This window comes from Jaculus jaculus, chromosome 6, assembly GCF_020740685.1.
Source record: "Jaculus jaculus isolate mJacJac1 chromosome 6, mJacJac1.mat.Y.cur, whole genome shotgun sequence".
NCBI lineage: Eukaryota > Metazoa > Chordata > Mammalia > Rodentia > Dipodidae > Jaculus > Jaculus jaculus.
The window spans coordinates 151,640,292-151,658,924 of NC_059107.1; the positions used below are offsets into that span (position 1 = coordinate 151,640,292).

General features: G+C 47.9%; 1 protein-coding gene across 2 annotated transcripts in view; it reads right to left on the reverse strand.

The window, feature by feature from the left end:
• The window catches only part of Large1 (LARGE xylosyl- and glucuronyltransferase 1), a 576,767-nt gene extending 567,470 nt beyond the window's left edge, over nt 1-9,297 (reverse strand). The window contains exon 1 of one of the 2 annotated variants that reach the window (XM_045152294.1): nt 9,173-9,297. The gene's annotated coding sequence lies outside the window, so the exon portion shown is untranslated. Of the gene's footprint in view, nt 1-6,620; nt 7,032-9,172 lie in introns of those variants that run through there. The other variant, XM_045152293.1, reaches the window with a different exon arrangement.
• Between the last annotated feature and the right edge of the window lie 9,336 nt (nt 9,298-18,633).

Below are 18,633 nucleotides of genomic sequence, written 5' to 3' on the forward strand. Positions count from 1 at the left end.
TTACTGAATGAGCCATCTCCCCAGCCCCCATTTAAAAAAAAAAAAAAAAGCTATCACTAGGACCAGCAGACAGGCACAATTTTCAATTTTTCCACTTACCACACACCTTCCTCTACTGTGTATTTAAAGTAGAACAAATGTTCTCCAAGTCTTTAGAATGATGAAAACTCTGAACCCAAAAAGCTCTTACGTATCTTTGTGAGTGCTCTTAAAATATTCTATCAGTTGTATGTTGGGGGATGGGGGAAACAACTCATGGGGATGGGCATCTGTGACCAGATTCTGCAGAAGAATGTGGCCAAAGGATCAACCTGCCAAAAGTCCGTGAGTAAAGTAATTGGTCCATGTGGTGCACAGGCGCTCTGGACCGCTGAAGTGACTCCTCTAGGCCTCTCTGCAACCCACTCAACAATGGGCTGTGGGCAGCGGAACCTAGCGTGTTATTGGTTAGAACATTCTAGTTAATGTCTCAAAAGTCTTTTGTTTGACCTAACAGGTGAGGCTCTCCAAAGTGTCCATGATGACTGTATTAGTCAAATAATGTCAAATATAATAAAAGAACAGCTATTAAAAAGAGACCCATGATAAATCTTTTTTTTTTTTTTTTTTGTAAAATAAAAATCCTCTTGCAGCTCAAACAATTATTCATGTTAAACTGCTTGGTTTTACGATCAGGTGTTATACGCCGCTCTCTCCTGAAATAGAGCACTCCTCCATTCAGCTTCAACGCTGAAATAACAACATTCCGTCTTGTATTTACACTGCATTGGCCGCAGATCCCCTCCTGGCAGAAAGCGTGTCCTCCACCACCAAGAGGCCAGAGGCAGCGGCGAAGAGCCTGGCGGAGAAGCAGCTCACAGACCCGGGTGATAAGACAAGCATCCTTTCTCATTTGCACGCTTACACGTCTGTTGCACTGTGTTCGTTCTTCGGAATGCCTCTCCCTCTACACTGGCCCAACAGCTCCCCCTACAAGGTCAAATGGAAGAGTTTCCCCTTGGCAGAATGCAGCGAAGGGCCAAGTGAGTGTTTATGTACTTAACTGAAGCAATTAAAACAGTCAACATTGGTTTTGCTTTGCTTTGTTTTGACCACAAGGCACTTCTTTCTCGAGCGGCAGCTAAAGAACAGTGTGTTACTCCAGGGGAGTGCGGCGTTTGAGATCCGCAGGTTTGCACACGTATAAGGAAAGCAAGATGGCCGGTGTGCGCGTGGCGGGGGAGGGCTAAGACCCACGGTAGTTGCGGACGACCACGACAATCCCGGCGCAGACTGCCATCCTCCTCAGCAGCAGAGCGGGCTTAGCTCGCCAGGCTTCACGCCTTCCCGCGGGCCGGCAAGCTCAGGCCCTACCGCGCAGTCTGAGCTCGGCTACTCACTAGTTTAGGTTAGCCCTTTTCCTCCGGGAATCTCAGAACTGCTGGGTGCAAGATACACAGTAGCTTTATTCAAGCCAGTCCACTCAGTGCACTGGAGGAGAACACAGACAAATGCCTACACCCCCCCATCCCCCCCATCCCCCCCACCCCTGTGTCCTAGCTCCTATCTGTGGGAAATCAGATAAACTTGATCCTGATGATCAAGGCTACTACGTCCATCACCTGTCTTTAAAATCCTTCAGATGGTTGGCAACAGTGTTGCTTATCTTCCGGACCATATGCAGTCAGTACTCTATATCCAAGGGTCTCCATATAGTTAGAAAATAGTAAGAAGAAAAATAATGTCTATAATGGACATATAGACTTTCAGCCTTGTCATTATGCCCTAAACAATACAGCATTAACAGCTATTTGTGTACCATTTACATTGGGATGGGTATTCTAAATTATCTAGAAGGGTTGTAAGAAATTACCACACCATCAGGAGGTATGGACATCTGGGGAGGCTGATGTCAACAGGGTGGGTCCTGAGAATCAATCCTCCACAGATACCAAGACCAAGAGACAGACTACAGTTTCTCCATCCTACATGTACAGACATGTACACACACATTCTCCATTCTCCATATTATCAAACTCTTCAAACAACAACCACAAAGTTTAGACCAGAACTGAAATGACTCTAACACAGGAAACTGGTTCACGTGTTAAATACACAGCCATAACTCTCCTCAGAAGCAAGTTTGGGCAGAATGGACCTCCCTCTTAAGAGGAATGGGGCTGTCCCCCATCCTGGCTGGTCTCTCAAGTTAACACTATATTCCCACCACTAAGCAATCAAACAATGAAAGCCCCACATGCAACTCATGTACACAAGAGGGCAGACTTAGGGTTGATAAGGGACCCTTTCTTTATTTACACTGCTAATTGTTTTGGAAAGAACAGGCAACATGCTATATGTAGGACAGTGAACGAAAAATAACATTTCTATGTTTAATAACAGCAGTGGAGATCAGTTAGTACACTTGGGCCTGGGCAACCATTCCGGTGATCCCAGAGCAGGAAGACGAGACGTAGCCCTTGGCGCGGGCGAGGCCGTCACTGCCCTTCCAAAGACCAAGCGCTCCTTCCCGAGCACATTCAGCCACACTGACCACTGACTACTGTTCCCCACACAGGCTTCACCTCAAACCCAAGGAGCTGAATGGATGCAGGCCCTCCACAACCTCAGCACAGGGTATGGTACTTGTGTGTTCCGTTACTATTGGCTGAATTAGGAGTTTCCTCAAATATGTGTATGTGTGTGTGTGTGTGTGTGTGTGTGTATGTATATATATATACACATACATACATACACATATGCATACACACATATATAAATATAAATAAATAAATATATATGTGTGTGTGTATATATATATATATATATATATATAAAACTTAGTCTTAACTTTACTGGCATCTGCCTAAGACTTTCCAAATATAAATGACAAAATACACCAGAAGTTGGGCATGGTGGCGCATGCCTTTAATCCCAGCACTCGGGAAGCAGAGGTAGGAGAATCACCGTGAGTTTGAGGCCACCCTGAGACTACATAGTGAATTCCAGGTCAGCCTGAGCTAGTGAGACCTTACCTTGAAAAACAAAACAAAACAAACAAATAAACATACATACATACACACACACACACATACACACACACCAGTCATGCTCATTCAAGCCATATCAACACGAACAAACTCAGAGAGGTGGTTCTGCGCCCAAGGGTGTGGATCCCTAAAGTGGCAGAGGTCTGGAGCTCTCAGTTCCTGGGTCTCCTAAACCCAAATCTATATGGCTGTCTTCTGAGTATCTCTGGCTAGAAAGACACCTTCACCCTGTTCATGGACCCACAGAAGGCCTGCCTCAACTTTCTTCTCCACCTCTACCATCTGGATTTCCCCAAATTCACAAGACTTCCTTCACTTCCTTCTCCCTTAAGACCACAGCATACATGATCTCCAGATAACCTTTCACTAATTGATGCTCAGTGGCAAGTGTTTCCTTGTTCCAGTGCCTTACCTCCTGGCTACATTGCCCCTACAAGCATCTATAAAAGCCTTAATAATAGAAACGAACCTTTACTACATATTTCTCTCAGTCTACAACAATAGCTCCACTTAAACTATCTATGTATGCACAAGACTTAGGAGTAAGGGATCACAAAGGAAATCTAACAGACCCCAGAGGTCAAGGCAATGGAAATAATCCACACAAGTTCACAGGGTCCAAACAGTCTAATTCTGCCTGCTGAATGGGACTTTTTAAAATGACGCCAGTCAGAGCTAGATGTTGGTGGCATTGGCATTTTAGTGCCAGTGTTCTGAAATGGGCAATCACTTCTGAGACTCTAATTCTTACCTAGAATGTCTTCCCACATCTGGGGGTCAGCTTTCCTAAGAGTTGGCTACTACAGGAAGTCTTGGACCATAGAACTCTTCTTCCAGGAAATATAATTCTCTTCTAATTCTGCTGGAAGAATCCCAGACACTAATGATTTAGTGCTGTTAAAAGTGCAGGGAACACCTCGGCTGAACGTGCACTGCATGGTCAAATGTCATATTAACATCTGTGTAAGGTATGTAATTTTAAGGGTATGACAGCAAGAAATGTTAAATTTCATTAAGGGTGACTTCAGGGATGTTTGGAGTAGTGTGATGTTATGAAGACTACTTGGGATAGGCAGTCAAAAAAAAAAAAAAAAAAAAAGGAGGGGCTAGAAATGCAGCTCCATGGTAGAAAAACTGCCTGGCGTTCAATCCCCAGAACCACAAAAGCAGAAGGGAGCTGGGATTACTGAATTTAATGTTAATATGGCCCAATGTCCAAAAAGTAGCATTTGAAGGAAGTGCTATCTTCCCCAAACATGTACCTTTATATACTGAAAGACTGTAAAGCTGAGTCTTTCCAAAATTCCACATAACACTTTGCAGTTAGCCAGTTTAAGGCGTCCAAATGACCCTGTAGTTGCGACTAGGCCCATTGTTTAAGCCTTTAGAAGGCAGCTATGCTAACCACCACAGCACTGACTCAAATGTGTAAGCATTTAAAACCCATTCATTAGTGCAAACACAGATCAGGCACCAAAAGGTTAAGATCATAAGTTGTAAAGAGAAGCGATGGTCTTTTGAAACATCTTTCCTTGGTCTCTGCGTTTTCTTCGCTGGCCATGGAATAGAAAACTAGTCCCCTCTAGTGTCCTGTAGGTGTGTGAAGGATGGAGACACCACAGGGCGAAGGCTCCTGCCTTCGGCATTGCCTTAAAGGGCAGGTCGAGAGTTCAGAACCAAGGGAAACCTTGGGGACCTTCCCCAGAGACTGAACCCTGCCTGGACATACGAGAGGAGACAACCATTCCTTTTATTTCTGAGACTATTCAGTTTAAAATAATAAAAGAATCTGTATGTTTTCACATCAGCTTAGCCCACAACTCAGCACACTTCACGAAGCAGGGAGCCCACAGTTGCAGGCATCCCCCGCTCACCCCAGACTGGCTGGACCTTTGCTTTCAAGACCCTCTATCCTAGTACAGGGATTGGCTGCCATCACTAAGACCTGAATCTTGATGAGTTGTGCTTCTCTGTTCCAGTTCGTTTCCCTCCTGGAATGGAATTAACAGGGCCAGGCTCGATAAATGTGTGTTCTCCTCAAGCAATTTTCACTCAAATAAAGCACTCTTGAAAAAGAAAGGTACATGAGAGATGTGTGAAACCTTAATGCCACTTTTCTTTTAGGTGGTTGTTTTTTTTTTTTTTTTCTTCAGTTGGGACCTCCTCCGCACATAGGTGAGTACTTCATTCATGTCATCCATTTGTGAGAGATAAGAAAAGAAACCACCACTTGTTCTTTTCCTAATTTAGAACCTTCTCTTATCTGGAGTGTATCAAAGCTAGTTCTGGGGTGGGAAGGCAGGAGAGGTAAGGAGGAAAATTAGCCCGAGGTGATTGCCTCCACTAGGTCAGTAAGTACTTTGGGTCTCCTACCTGTGTTAGAGTGCAGGCATCTGAGTTTAGGTGATGTGCAGGCCCCAGCCTGTCCCCTTCTCTATGTCCCCTTGAGGCATCTGAGTTTAGGTGATGTGCAGGCCCCCACTGTCCCCTCCCTATGTCACAGCCCTCAAAGGAAGCAGGAGTCTGAGTTCTCTTTTGGGGCACTTACATAAGACCCTGTAAAAACTTCCTGTAACATTCACGGAACATGTAAGCTGCTATTTTGCTCCCTCAAGAGATCATTTTAATGGACTAAGCGACAAAAGTCACGGATTCGGAATTCAGCAGAAACCTGCTCAACTGAGGTACATCAACTCAGGGACAGGAAAGGAAAATCCATCCCCATTAAACGGGGGGGGGGGGGGGGGGGTAGCGGGAATTCAGTGTATAAGAATCTCTTTCCTCTGAAGTGCCCCATTTAAAATATGATAGTTTGGTGGGGGGGGCATAAGTTTAATAAATTTTACAGGCAAGGACAAGCTTGTAGCATCAACTTGCATGGAAACAATTTTAAAAGAAGGTAACAATCTAACGTGCAGAAGTACAAACTTTGGAGTCCTCGTTCCAACCTTCAGAAGCAATGACATTTACAAGACCGTTAGATCATTACTCATCGATCACTGAATACAGACAGCTCCGTCTAGCAGGACAGACACATGCTGGTGGGGTCTTTTCCCTCGTCAGTGGCAATGCCAAGAGCACCATTCTGTCCTAAAAAAAACACCTGCAAACTGTGACTGCTCACCCCCAAAGCGACTTTTCTGCCACAAAGAGGAACGAAGAGTTCCTCGCAGCATCAAACCATGGCAGGTGAGGAGCACAAAGACAGCAAGTGCCCCCCACCGCGGGTGCCCGCAGCCAACAAGACAGGGGGAAGGGCTCCAGAGTGGAAGCGAGACATCACCAGATATTAAGCAGAAACTCCTTGCTCGCTGCCTATCAGTGTCCAGTGTGCCTAGGAGCCTAGCAGGCCCTGAGACAGGTCTTGGGGACACCGAAGATTCGGGGTCTTCCACCTCCAGCCACTCCACAGGGCGCACAGCCAAGGAAAAAAATAAATAAACAAATAAAAGGAGTGCCCACCCTCCCTGCTCTTTGCAAACATACGAAGCACACACACGGGGAGAACCAGCCACAGGTTCAGATAACTTGTCCGGAGCTGCTCTCCAAAAGCGCCCCCAAGGAGGCTCTCTCGCATCCCTGGGCTCTTACCTTGGCCTTGACTGCCCCCAGGCACAAGGAGACCTTGGAAGAGCTGGGTGGCGTGGTGACGCCGGTGCCTACCAGGCTCAGGAGGTGCGGGTCGGGATCCTGACCCGGAGCTGCTCTAGCCGGAGCGTCGGTGCCAAGCGCAGACTTCGGGACAGCCTCGGGTTCCAACCGCCTAGGGGAGAGTCCGCCTCGCCCAAGCTGAGCACCGTCCCTCCTTTCTCTTCCTCGGAGGCTGCTGCCTGGAACCGCTTCCCGCTCGAAGGACTCTTCCAAGCCGGGGGAATCCCCGCATGTGCAGGGGCCTGGGTCCGCCCTGGGTTGGGTCCCAGGAACCCGAGCCAGGAAGAGACTCCGTGCGGCCGCCCGGCCGGCTCCACCTCCCGCGCTACCCGGGGCTTCGTCCCTTCAGGGCAGGGCCTGTCTGCCACCGGCCGGGCGAGGCGAGCGCGGCCGCGCCCCCAGCTCCGGGCTCCCGTGCAGCGGCGGGGCAGAGGCAGCTCCGCCCGGGCCGGGGCCGGGCGCCGAGCGCCGGGGCAGAGGGGTGGCGGCAGCAGCGGGTCGCGATGCCCCCCTCCCCCCGGGCCTGTGCCGCCTGCCCGCGGCTTGGCGAGGAGGAGGAGGCGCTGGAGAGGGCCTCGCCCCGGCCTGGGGCGCGGGGCCGGGGGGCGCGGGGCCGGGGGAGACACCCCCTTGGAAGGTCACCGGAGCCCAAGGCGCGGTGAGCCGAGATCAGCACGGTGGGTGCGGGGAGCCGAGGTTGGCGGTCTCCCCCACCACGCTGCCGGGATTGCTGGCCGGCCTCGGCTGCGTCCGCCTCCCAGACGCGCTGGCTTCCCGGGGCGCCCGGTGCTCGGAGCCGAGTGGCCGCTGCAGGCGCCGCGGACAAGCCAGGCGCCGCTGGCCGGAGTGGACGCGCGATCCCCGCCTCCCGCGCCCGGCCGAGGCGGGGGTGGGGGGACGGCCGCGCACCGGGGAACCCGCAGGGCAACGCGAGCAGACGAGCGCTGGGCTCCGCGCTCCGGGCTGTAGCCCCGCCGCTGCCGCCGCGTGCCCAGAGCTCCGAGCTCGCTCAGCAGCTGCAGTGACTGTGTGTCTGTGTCATGTCTGTGCAGCTGGGGGCGGGTGGGGGGGGCACCGCGAGCCGGGGCTCGGTTCCGAGCGGGGGTGGGGCCGGCGCCCGCCTAGGGTCCCGCCCCCCAGCCCCGTGACCACGCCGACAGCCAATGGGAAGCGCGCCTGCAGCGCGGCCCGAGAGCCCGCCCAGACGAGGCTCCGCCCACAGTCAGGCTCCTCCTCCCGGGCGGAAGCAACACGCGGAGCCGGGATCGCGGGGCCCGGGTCGCGGAGGAAGGGTGCTGGCTGGGTGCTCCCCGCCCTTCTCCCGGCACGCCAGCGGCTCCGGGCCGCCTGGGGCTTGGCTTGCCTCTCGGAGGGAAGGGGGAAGGGAGGCGGGACGAGTCCGCAGCTGCCGCTGTGACGGCGCCTTGCAGGCTCGCGGCGTGCCTCCCGCTTGGACCAAACAGCCGTCCCGGGGAAGTGGGAAGTTTCCTTCCTCCTTCTGCTGGGGTCGCTTTTCCCTCCGAGGTGGGTAGTGTATGGGGCAGCCGGCCGTAGCTGCGAGGAGCCCAACGGATCTGCTTTGACAGCTTGTTTGTACTCTGGATCCGAAAATCTTGCCCGAGACTCCCGGTTCTTTTCTAGGCGAGCTGCATTTGTGTGCACCCCCCAACACGCGCGCGCGCACACGCACACTTTCTGATTTTATTCTTGCTCTCTTTTTCTTGGCACCAGTACCGAGCGCGCAACATCCCACTGAATGGCCTCGCAGCCTCCGGGTGGACCATGCATGGGCCGTAGGATGGCGGGGTGGGTGGTGGCTGAGAATCCTCCCATGCCGCGCCAGGAGTGGGTGAAACTGGTCCGGAAAAAAGTGGGCGGGATGAGAGAGTGGGTGGAAGGAGGGGATGTCCCTCTGGAGGAAAAACCCTGGAGGCGAAAGCACGGCCCAAGAGATGAAGAGGACGCGGAGGGACGAACCCGCTGGGACTCGGAGACCGAGCTCCGGGAGCGCGATCCAGCTCCCGGGTTTTTTCCTCCACTGGGTCCCAGGGCTCCAGGGGTCCCCTTCCCCTCCCCCCATCTCCCCACCCCCGCGGGTCCCCACCTCACCCGAGCCCCGCGGGCCGCTGGGTCTCCGCCATCCTTCTGCGCGCGCCTCCCTCCGCCCCAAGACGCACTCTAAGCCGCGGGAAGCCCGCCCGCTCTCTAGAGCAAAGGATGGGGAGGGAGGGGATGCGCGAGGAGAGGCCGCCGCCGAGCTCAGGCAGTCGCGCTGGGCCACTCTGCCCCCCGAGGTCAGGCTGGGGTGACCCTGGGCTTCAAGGATCCCGGTCCCTTTCCACACTCGGTTTATCGCTTGACCCAGCTGGGACTTTCCCATCCCCCGCTTCCCTCCAGCGTCCTTACCAAAAAAAAAAAAAAAAAAAAAAAAATCCCTAGGTCCCCCTTCCCATCTCCAGCACCGCTCTCCCCCAGCTCGGAGCTCTGTTTACCTCATTCCAGTGGCAGCGCCAGCCGAGAAGGCGACGAGAAGGTTGGATTTGTGCACTGCCACTGCCGAGTACCAGGCGCAGAAGTAAAACGCGTTCGCCGTGGAGCGTCGGGATAAGTTAACTGCGAAGCTGGGGTCCTGCTGTCTTATCTCTGCGGGGACGAGCCTCGCCGTGCACGTTGCAGGGAGAGGAGATGGGATCTGATTTTGATGCCATTACTGTGTCGGAGAAGAACATTATACGATAAAATATTATCTAATATCCTAGAGACCATTAAAGTGCCAAAGTTTAATGCCAAGCCTTTTAGCTGGAAGGCAGCTCAGATCTTCCTCTGACATACAGCTCTGTTTCCAGAACGCGCCGCAAACAAGGGGGTCATTTTTATTTTCTTGAGGGCCTCCAAGTCTTTCCTACTCTCTTCCTCCTCTCCCACCTCCAGCCCTGGCCTCGGGAGCCCTGGTAAAGTTAAAGCAAGAATTTGTGCTTTCGTTTTATTTATTGCCTTGATTCATTTCATTAATGGTGTCAAATGCATTATTACAATATATTAGCATATTAATAAGAGGAAGGAAAGAGAGTCTTGAAATGTACAAGCAAAGAAGGAAATAATTGAATTACATCAGGATCTCAAAGATAAGCATGCGAGGAAGAAATATCTCCATTATAATTACCTCAAGAGTAGTATATTCTTGTAAGACAAACATGACCATAGTGGAGGAGGGAGGGGGGAGGGAGCCATGTTTACTGAGGTCAGGAAGGTACCTTGAAAAATGTAATTCATTACCAGGGAATTTCTCAAATTTGAGGAGCATAGGATTACCAGTAAGCGCCTTGAATGTGGAAAATCTTGGCTAACATTCAAGGTTACAGTTTTAAGTCAGTGGTATATGGAATGTGTAAATTGTAGGGTTGTTAGCCTGAGATGTTGTAAAAAGAGAATTGGTTCATTTCCATCATGCCAAGCCTCCTCGCATGTAAGAAATTTCTTTTGAAAATTTTAAAACTCCCGATCCTAAGATATATATAATCGCCAGGGAATTAGAGCACAGAGCAAGATATACATGTCCTAAAAGGATTAAGGATTTCGGCTACGGAGGAATACAGAATAAAACATGTAAGGTGATATATGCGCTATTTCTAAAGAATCAGCACAAGTTTTGCTAAGAACTGGGAAACTGAAGAATATTGTGCCTTCTAAACCAAATGTGATCTATTTATCTCCACACAGTTATTGCCTCTGCCACTGGAAAGGGCTCCTATTAGGGTCAAGGAGAGCTAATCCTAAAAAAGCGAAGTTCTGAAAATAGCCACTAGGGGGCCCTAGAGGCATCTCAAACTGGAAGTCAGAAAAGACCTCCCTTGTTTTCTGGTCTCATTTAGTGAGTACCTAATGGAACACGGATCTAAAGACAAGTCAGGAGCATCGAACATCGCATGGGACAAATCTGGCTTTATGTTTTGAAAACACCTGAGCCCAGTTATGACTCATGAACCTAGAAGTTTGCTTCTCAACTGTTCATCTTTGCACACCCTTCATCACTGCTACCCAAAGGCAATCTTGCATCCTCTGAGAGGGCAGGACAGCACCCTCTTTTAAAAGTCAACCCAGTTATTTCTATTTTTCCAAACTAGACTCCCTTTTGCAAGATGTGGGGCCCATTTTCTGAATGTTTTTCACATTTCTGAAGAGCTGGGTGGATGATTGAATATCTGCAGGTAAAGGGTGACTGTTTAACAACTGTCAAAGCAAAGCACTTGCCAACACTACTCAAGACAGCCATGGGGGTGCAAATGTTGGGACAGATCCCTGGAGGCCTGCCAAGAGCCCTGGTTCTTGAGGTTTAGGTTCTGGTGAAATGGCTCTTGAAGGAAGGGCAGAGGCAACTGGGGACAGGATCCATAGGGAACTTGCAGCAGGGACCAGTTGGCAATATCCTTCTTAAAAATATTTTATTATTTACTTGCAAGTAGAGAGAGAATAAAAATGTGCACCAGGGCATCTTGCCATTGCAAGTGAACTCACTGACATGTGTGCCACTTTGTGCATTTGGCTTTATGTGGGTACTGAGGAATCAAACCCAGGCTGTTGTGCTTTGTATGCAAGTGCCTTTAACCACTGGGCCATCTGTCTGTCTGTCTCTCTCAACAGTCCAGTCAGCAATATCTTAACAATAGTGTTATATTTTTCAAAACAACTAGATATCAGGTCTGATCCTTCCCAGAGCTGCTCCAAATGTTGTTGTAGACTGCAATATCTATCTAAAAATCAAATGTTCAGGCTTTCAAAATCCTTAGCAGTCGCATAATACCTATCCCCCATCTTACCAGTAAATAAGGTTTAAATGTTCTTTGTTAGGGTCAAGAATCAAACAGTGTTCAGGTTGCATAGGAAGAGAGATGCCAAATTCTTCTTCAACCAATGCTGGAGAAATAAGTATGTGTAAAGACGTTCTCTCCGGATAACATAAGTTTAAGCGCCAGGCATGGAACATTCCTTCGTCATTCAGGCCTATCATCAAAAGACATTCCTGAGCAAAACAAAATGCCTCCATCAGGACTAAGCATGGAAGGAGCCGCTTGCTGAAGAATTAAAGAACTTTGCAAAAGCCACTAAATTAACACTAATGGAAGGATGATTGGAACATTTAACTGAAAACAAAGCCAGTCCAAAGTGAGAGATGAAACAGAGGACAAGGGTAAAGTCTTTCTTCGTGGGATGAAAAATATTTTATGTTTGCACCGCCATGTTCATTAAGCAGGCTGGATACAGGTACTCTCAAAATAGCATGATTCACTTCCAGAAGACTTGCAGCTGCAAACCTGAGAGCCCCCACTAATTAGAACAGATTTGGCTCTAGTTGGAGAATGCCATTGTCTTTAGAAGAGAGGGCTTATTCAGTCACTGACTGTGAAAGGCCATCAGAATCAAACCTTATCAGGCATACAACTGCCTGATCATCTGTGATAAAACAAGAAGGGAAAAGCAAAGCCACTCTAGACAAAAGGAAGGAGAGAAACATCCACGCTAAAGAGGTCAACAGAAAACACAGAGCAAGCATCTCTGCACAGACCCTGGCAAATTGGGGCCTCAAGCTAGTGGAGCATTAAGAATCCAAGACAAAATGCCACAGCCAGGAGTGGTGGCACACACCTTTAACCCCAGCACTTGGGAGGCAGAGGTAGGAGGATCGCCATGAGTTTGAGACCACCCTGAGACTACATAGTGAATTCCAGGTCAGCCTGAACCAGAGTGAGACCCTACCTCGAAAAAAAGGAAAAAAAAAAGGAATCCAAGACAAAAATATAAAGATAGGGGGAAAAGCACTACCTTCTGGAAATAGATGAAAGTGCATACCTTTTGGAGGTTTTAATTGAGCCCTGTTAAAAGAGCAGTGATGGGCTGGAGAGATGGCTTAGCGGTTAAACGCTTGCCTGTGAAGCCTAAGGACCCCAGTTCAAGGCTTGATTCCCCAAGACCCACGTTAGCCAGATGCACAAGGGGGCGCACGCATCTGGAGTTCATCTGCAGTGGCTGGAGGCCCTAGCACACCCATTCTCTCTCTCTATCTATCTGCCTCTTTCTCTCTCTGTTGCTCTCAAATAAATAAATAAAAATGAACAAAATTTTTTTTTTAAAAAAAAAAAGAGCAGTGATGGGGGCTGGAGAGATGGCTTAGCAGTTAAGTACTTGCCTGTGAAGCCTAAGGACCCCGGTTCAAGGCTTGATTCCCCAGGACCCACGTTAGCCAGATGCACGGGGTGGGGGGGGGTGAGCACACGCATCTGGAGTTCATTTACAGTGGCTAGAAGCCCTGGTGTACCCATTCTCTCTCTCTATCTGCCTCTTTCTCTCTCTGTCATTCTCAAATAAATAAATAAAAATGAATAACAAATTTAAAAAAAAAAAAACAGAGCAGTGATGGTTGTTTGGGCATATGTTACAATTCTAGCTCCCACCTTTCTGTTTAAGCGATTATTGAGCAGGACTTCTCAAACCTAACCATGCAGACGGACCCCCTGGGAATTTGTTCCAATATGGAGGTTCACTCAGAAAGTCCAGAACAGGAAGTGGCTTTTAGATACCAACTAACAGTGCCTTTTCTAGGACTATTGATGACATCATTGAGTCACTGAGGACAAACATTCCTGCCATGTCTTGATTCGGAACTCTTCATTTATATGAGTAAACACATATACATGTTGTGTATATTTCCTTTTTTTTTTTTTTTTGCTTGTGTGTAAGTATGTATGTATGTAATTTGGTATGTGTATGTGTGTCTGGGGTCGTATGCATGCATGTGTATGTGTCCTTGCAGTGCCCCATGCCCTGACCTGCAACTGGGTGCCCTCACCTGCAGCAGCTGGAGCAGAATGTCAGTGACCCACTCCACCATTTGTCCACCCCCATTCTTGTTTGAGCTGAAGTTGTTTTTGAAACTGGAGCTTGCTGTTCTCAAATCATTGAAAATGACAGTGATCTTTTTGTGCACTTAGCTGCCAAAGTCAACCAAGATAATAGCTGAAAAAGCCCAAAATCTTATTTAGAAATGCTGGCAGAAGTAAGAGATTACAAAAGAAGATGCCAGTCGCATAAAGCTGAGAATGTTCACATAACCAAGTCATCATATCCTGAGGTGTCTATGGAAGAGTGTAGCGACCACTGGCAAGACAGAAAGGATGAGGCTGGAAAGAATGAAGAAAGGCAATCAGTCTTAGTAGATTCACGACAGTCTGGTGGACGCTATTTGGATGCAGAGACTTCACCCCATAGAAGAGATTAGAGTAGAAGACCACATAAGTGAAAAAGAAATGAAGATAAGTATAAAAACTCTGGGTCGAACTAGGTGTGCTGGTGCATGCCTTTAATCCCAGCATTTGGGAGGCAGAGATAGGAGGATTACTGTGAGTTCTAGGCCACCCTGGGACTACATAGTGAATTCCAGGTCAGCCTGGACTAGCGTGAGACAGGGAACATTGATGGTAGAAAAAAGAAGGTCAGGGCTATGAGATGAATTAGTAATTAAGGCGCTTGCTGCAAAGCCAAAGGACCCAGGTTTGATTCCCCAGGACCCACACAGGCCAGATGCACAGGGTGGCACATGCATCTGGAGTTTGTTTGGAGTGGCTGCAGGCCCTGGCTCACACATTCTATCTATCTTCCCCACTCTTCCTCTAGCTCTCTTAAATAAATAAATAAAAATATTTTACAAAAGAAAGAAGGTCAAGGAAGCTGGGCATGGTGGCACATACCATTAGTCCCAACACTCAGGAGGCAGAGATAGGAGGAGCACAGTGACTTCGAGGCCACCCTGGGACTACATAGTGAATTCCAGGTCAACTTGACCTAGAGTGAGACTCTAACCCCCCTAAAACCAAAAACTATATAGATAAATAAACTCTGAGTCAAGAATAAGAAGAGTGAAGGATGGAGAAGGACCTCATAGTCATAAGAGAAGAAAGCAAAACTATGAATTTAATGTTTGGGAATAAAATAATTTCAAAATATTGTTATTTTAATTATAAGCTTTGCATAGGTAAGTGTGGTTATAGTAGTTGATTGGTCTTTTTTTTCCCCTCTCTATAAATACTCATGTTTTGAGCCATAAGAGAAAAAAAAGCGACACCCAGGAACTTGACAAGACAACACATTTGGGCATGTTTGTGAAGATGGTTCTAGAAAGGCTTAACAGTGGATGGAAAACCTACTAATGTGGGCAACACCATCCCATAGGTTGGGAGTCACAGGCTGAATAGAAAGAGAGATTGGAGAAAGGCAACTAAGGGCTGGCATTCATCTTTCTCTACTTCCTGGTGAGTGTCATGATCCAAAACCCTGTGCAGTGCCTTCCTTACCATGGTGGTCCCCCCCCCCCCATGTGGTGTATCAGTTACTTTCTTGTCACTGGGACCAAATTTTTGAATAGAAGCAGCTTATGGAAGAAGCTTATGGGTTCACTTCAGCTTACAGTTTCAAGTGGAAGATTTTATCATACTGGGGAAAGCATTGCAGAAAGAGACAGCTGGCATCACACCATCACTCCAGCATGGAGGAAGTAGAAAGCACAAAAAAGAACAGGTTAATGGGGGTGAAAAGGCCTAAGTGAGGTCAGGGGAAAAGATTGAGTGAAGAAAAGGTGGAGGGAGGGCTAATCAAAATCTAAAAGGTTATAAATAAGTCATATGGAAACCTACCTTTTTGGACAATGGAGCACACAGGAGCCATAGATGGTTACTAGAAATTTTTCAGTGCCAGGGATGGGATACCTTCCAGTGAGTTGTTGGCCAGGGAGGTCCATGATGCCCCCAAAACATTACAAGCCATTGCCAAGGCCCTTGGTTTCCCACCAGGAATAGATTGTAAGACCATATTGCTGAAGACTCCACATACTTGGGCTCCAAGGTCGTTGAGAAATCCTGCTGGAGCTTAGCTGAAAACCTCCTCCATGTAGACCAGCTGACAGAAAGCTATAAAAAGCCATGCTGCATGCAGTTCCATGAGAGAGAGAGAGAAATCACCAATGAAGATACTCAACAGTGGACACTGAAAGCCTTATATTTAGCCAGCCAGGCCAAATGAACCAATGGATGCAATAGTGGCACGTCTGTTATGCGGGAAGCCAACCACTCTCCAATTTGACTGGAGGCCCACTCCATGGGAGAGAATACATCCCTGATACTGAAAACCTACAACAGGGGTAGTCATGAGCCCTAGGGTGTAACGTCTGCTGCTGTCTGGCTAAATGTGTATACTATGCGCACCAAACTGCCCACTTCTCTTAATTTCATACCCATATATTAATGCTACTCCCACCTGTGATTAGAGAAGCTTCTCATTTTCAGATGGAGGTGACCTTGGATGACTCAGAAAGCACCATGGTGCTGAAAAGAAGTGATAGAAGAGTGCTCAGCACTGAAGTATCTCTATCACACCTTCCAAGGCTCAGGATCCATTGAGGAAGAGGTGGTAGAGAGTGTAAGAGCCAAAGGAAGGGCAAGACTCCTTACAACGTGCTCCTCCAGACACAAAATAGCCTGCATATCCATGACCTCACAGTGCCTGACAGTACCTACACAAAACCATCACAATAGGAAGAAAAGATCATGATGTCAAAATAAAAGACAGACTGAGAGGGGGAGGGGATATGATGGAGAGTGGTGTTTCGAAGGGGAAAGTGGTGGGAGGAAGGGAATTACCATGGGATATTGTTTACAATCATGGAAGTTGTCAATGAAATTAATTAATTAATTAACTTGAAAAAAGCACCAAGCCAAGCAGGGCTGGAGTATAGCACCTCAAGGCCTTTTCTTCAGTGACACACATCCACCAGCAAGTCTCTTCTTCATAATGGCTCCATAAACCTTCCAAACAGGGCCACTAATTAAGGGGCAGGCAAGTATTCCAAGAATGAGTCCGTGAAGGGCATTCTACATGCTGGGCACCATAAGTAGCCATCTGGTAGATATTTGGTCATGACAACAAGGAAAGTGTGGTCACAGAACTAAGGGATTTAGATTTTCTCTCTGTGAAGGGCCAAATCACTGCAACCCAGTTAAACTCCAAAAGCCAAGCAGCAACGTGGTCAACTGGGCTAATCTAAGTGTTTTGTCAATCCTGCTAGAAAGTCAGAGATCTGTCATCTTACACAATATTTTTAATTATTCAATTAAGAAGGTTTTTTCTTAAAAAAAATGTAATATGAGTATTTGGAATCACATGGCCCCTGGTCTACTGAGTGGCTATGATTTTCATGATAAGGACTGTGCATTCCAAGGGTTGGGACTATAAGCAGAATGGCTGGAAGAAATGGGGGATGTGGTCCCAGTTTTTGAAAATCTTCCCACCAGAGTCTGGAAACAAAGTGGTAACTTGGATGAGTTGAATGGCTTTGTAGCTTTAGGTCCATCAGAGTTGTCACTGGGGGATGCAGAAAGGACATTCAACATTATGAACCTGGAAGAGAGGATATCAACTTCTTTGGAAGATGGTAACAGGGAGGGACTCTTGTGAAGATCTGCCATGCTTCAGGCATATGCAAAGGGAAGGAATCTCCAACACTGAAAAACAAGCCAAGATGTTCATCAGAAGGTGTGAGCAGTGGAAGGGAAGCCATTCTTTGAGGGATCAGAGACTGGAAAGCTAAGTGAGGTCTAGAATTATTTCGCAAAAAGAATCTGAATTTCCTAGGCTGACGGTTGAGGGAGGGCTTTTGTTTTCTTAATACAGTACTGAGAAGTGAACCCAAGGTTTTGTGTCTGTTAGACAAGAAATCTGTCACTAAGCTATACCCCAAGCTCTGTGTTTTAACTTTCTAGTTTGATACAGGGTCTTGTTGAGTTGCCCAGGCTGGCTTTGAATTCACCCTGTAGCTCAGGCAGACCGTGAACTTAAAATCCCCTTGCTAAACCTCCAGAGTGGTGGGGGTCTCAGGGCTGCAGCCACCAGATCTGGCTCCATTTAGGATTCTAACAAAAACACAGTTCTTGTTCTTTTAGTGACTCATAGTCAAGTACATAGTGAGAGGAGGAAATAAAGCATTAGAGAGTGGGGAGTTCAAGTCTGAGCTATGTGTGCCCTTTACTCACTGCTTTTCCTTAATCACCAATCCCTGTCTATGATCCCCCAAACTGTCTTTCAAATCCATTCTTATTGCATTGTCCAAACTGTTTTCATTTTAGCTTAGCTCAAACCTCTAGCTTTCTTTGACTTGAAACCTGTCTTTCTAGCCACAGGCTCTTGATCCTTCTGATGTAGCATTTTGGGGACAAGAGGGGAATCCCTTCAGGCATGTGAGCCTCAACCTTTGGGTATCTTTGCATTTTAACAAAAAATTGAGAAAATGGAATCCCAGAAGAGTACATTGTGAATTATTAACTCTATTGAGTTCTAACCTCTGAACTATGAGGTTTATTTAGGGGGAATTAGGGTCCAGGGAGGAGGCTATCTGAAAGACTCACACCAGAGGAGAATTCTCCTCCTTACCCAGCCAGAAATAGAGGGGAGGTGGACAGAATCTCCATCACAGAGAAATCTCTGGGGGGTAGCAGGACCCTGGTGGAGGCACACACACCCCATACACATGGAAAGCAAAGCCTAAGAACCAAAAGATCCCCTTCACCTAAAAGACCAGAGAGAATTAAGAAATAGTGAAGGACTCAGAGATCAAAGATCTACATGCAGCAGAGCAAGGAAGCACCAAAGCCAGCACCAGGAGATTCAGACCCTTGGAGAATGCACAGCCAGCAGAGTTGCTACACTCACAGCAGACCCAGAGCTTAGAGGAAAATCATGCATGTAACGAAATGCATGTAAGAAGCAAGCAGAAAAAGACCCTGGGAAGGAACAAGAGCCCTCACGCCTCACAGCCAGGCTGGGAGAACTGGAAACCTACACACTGGGGTTCAGGTGGAAAAACCACTTGGCAGACTGCCAAAATGGGAGAGAGATTATACACATGGAAGAC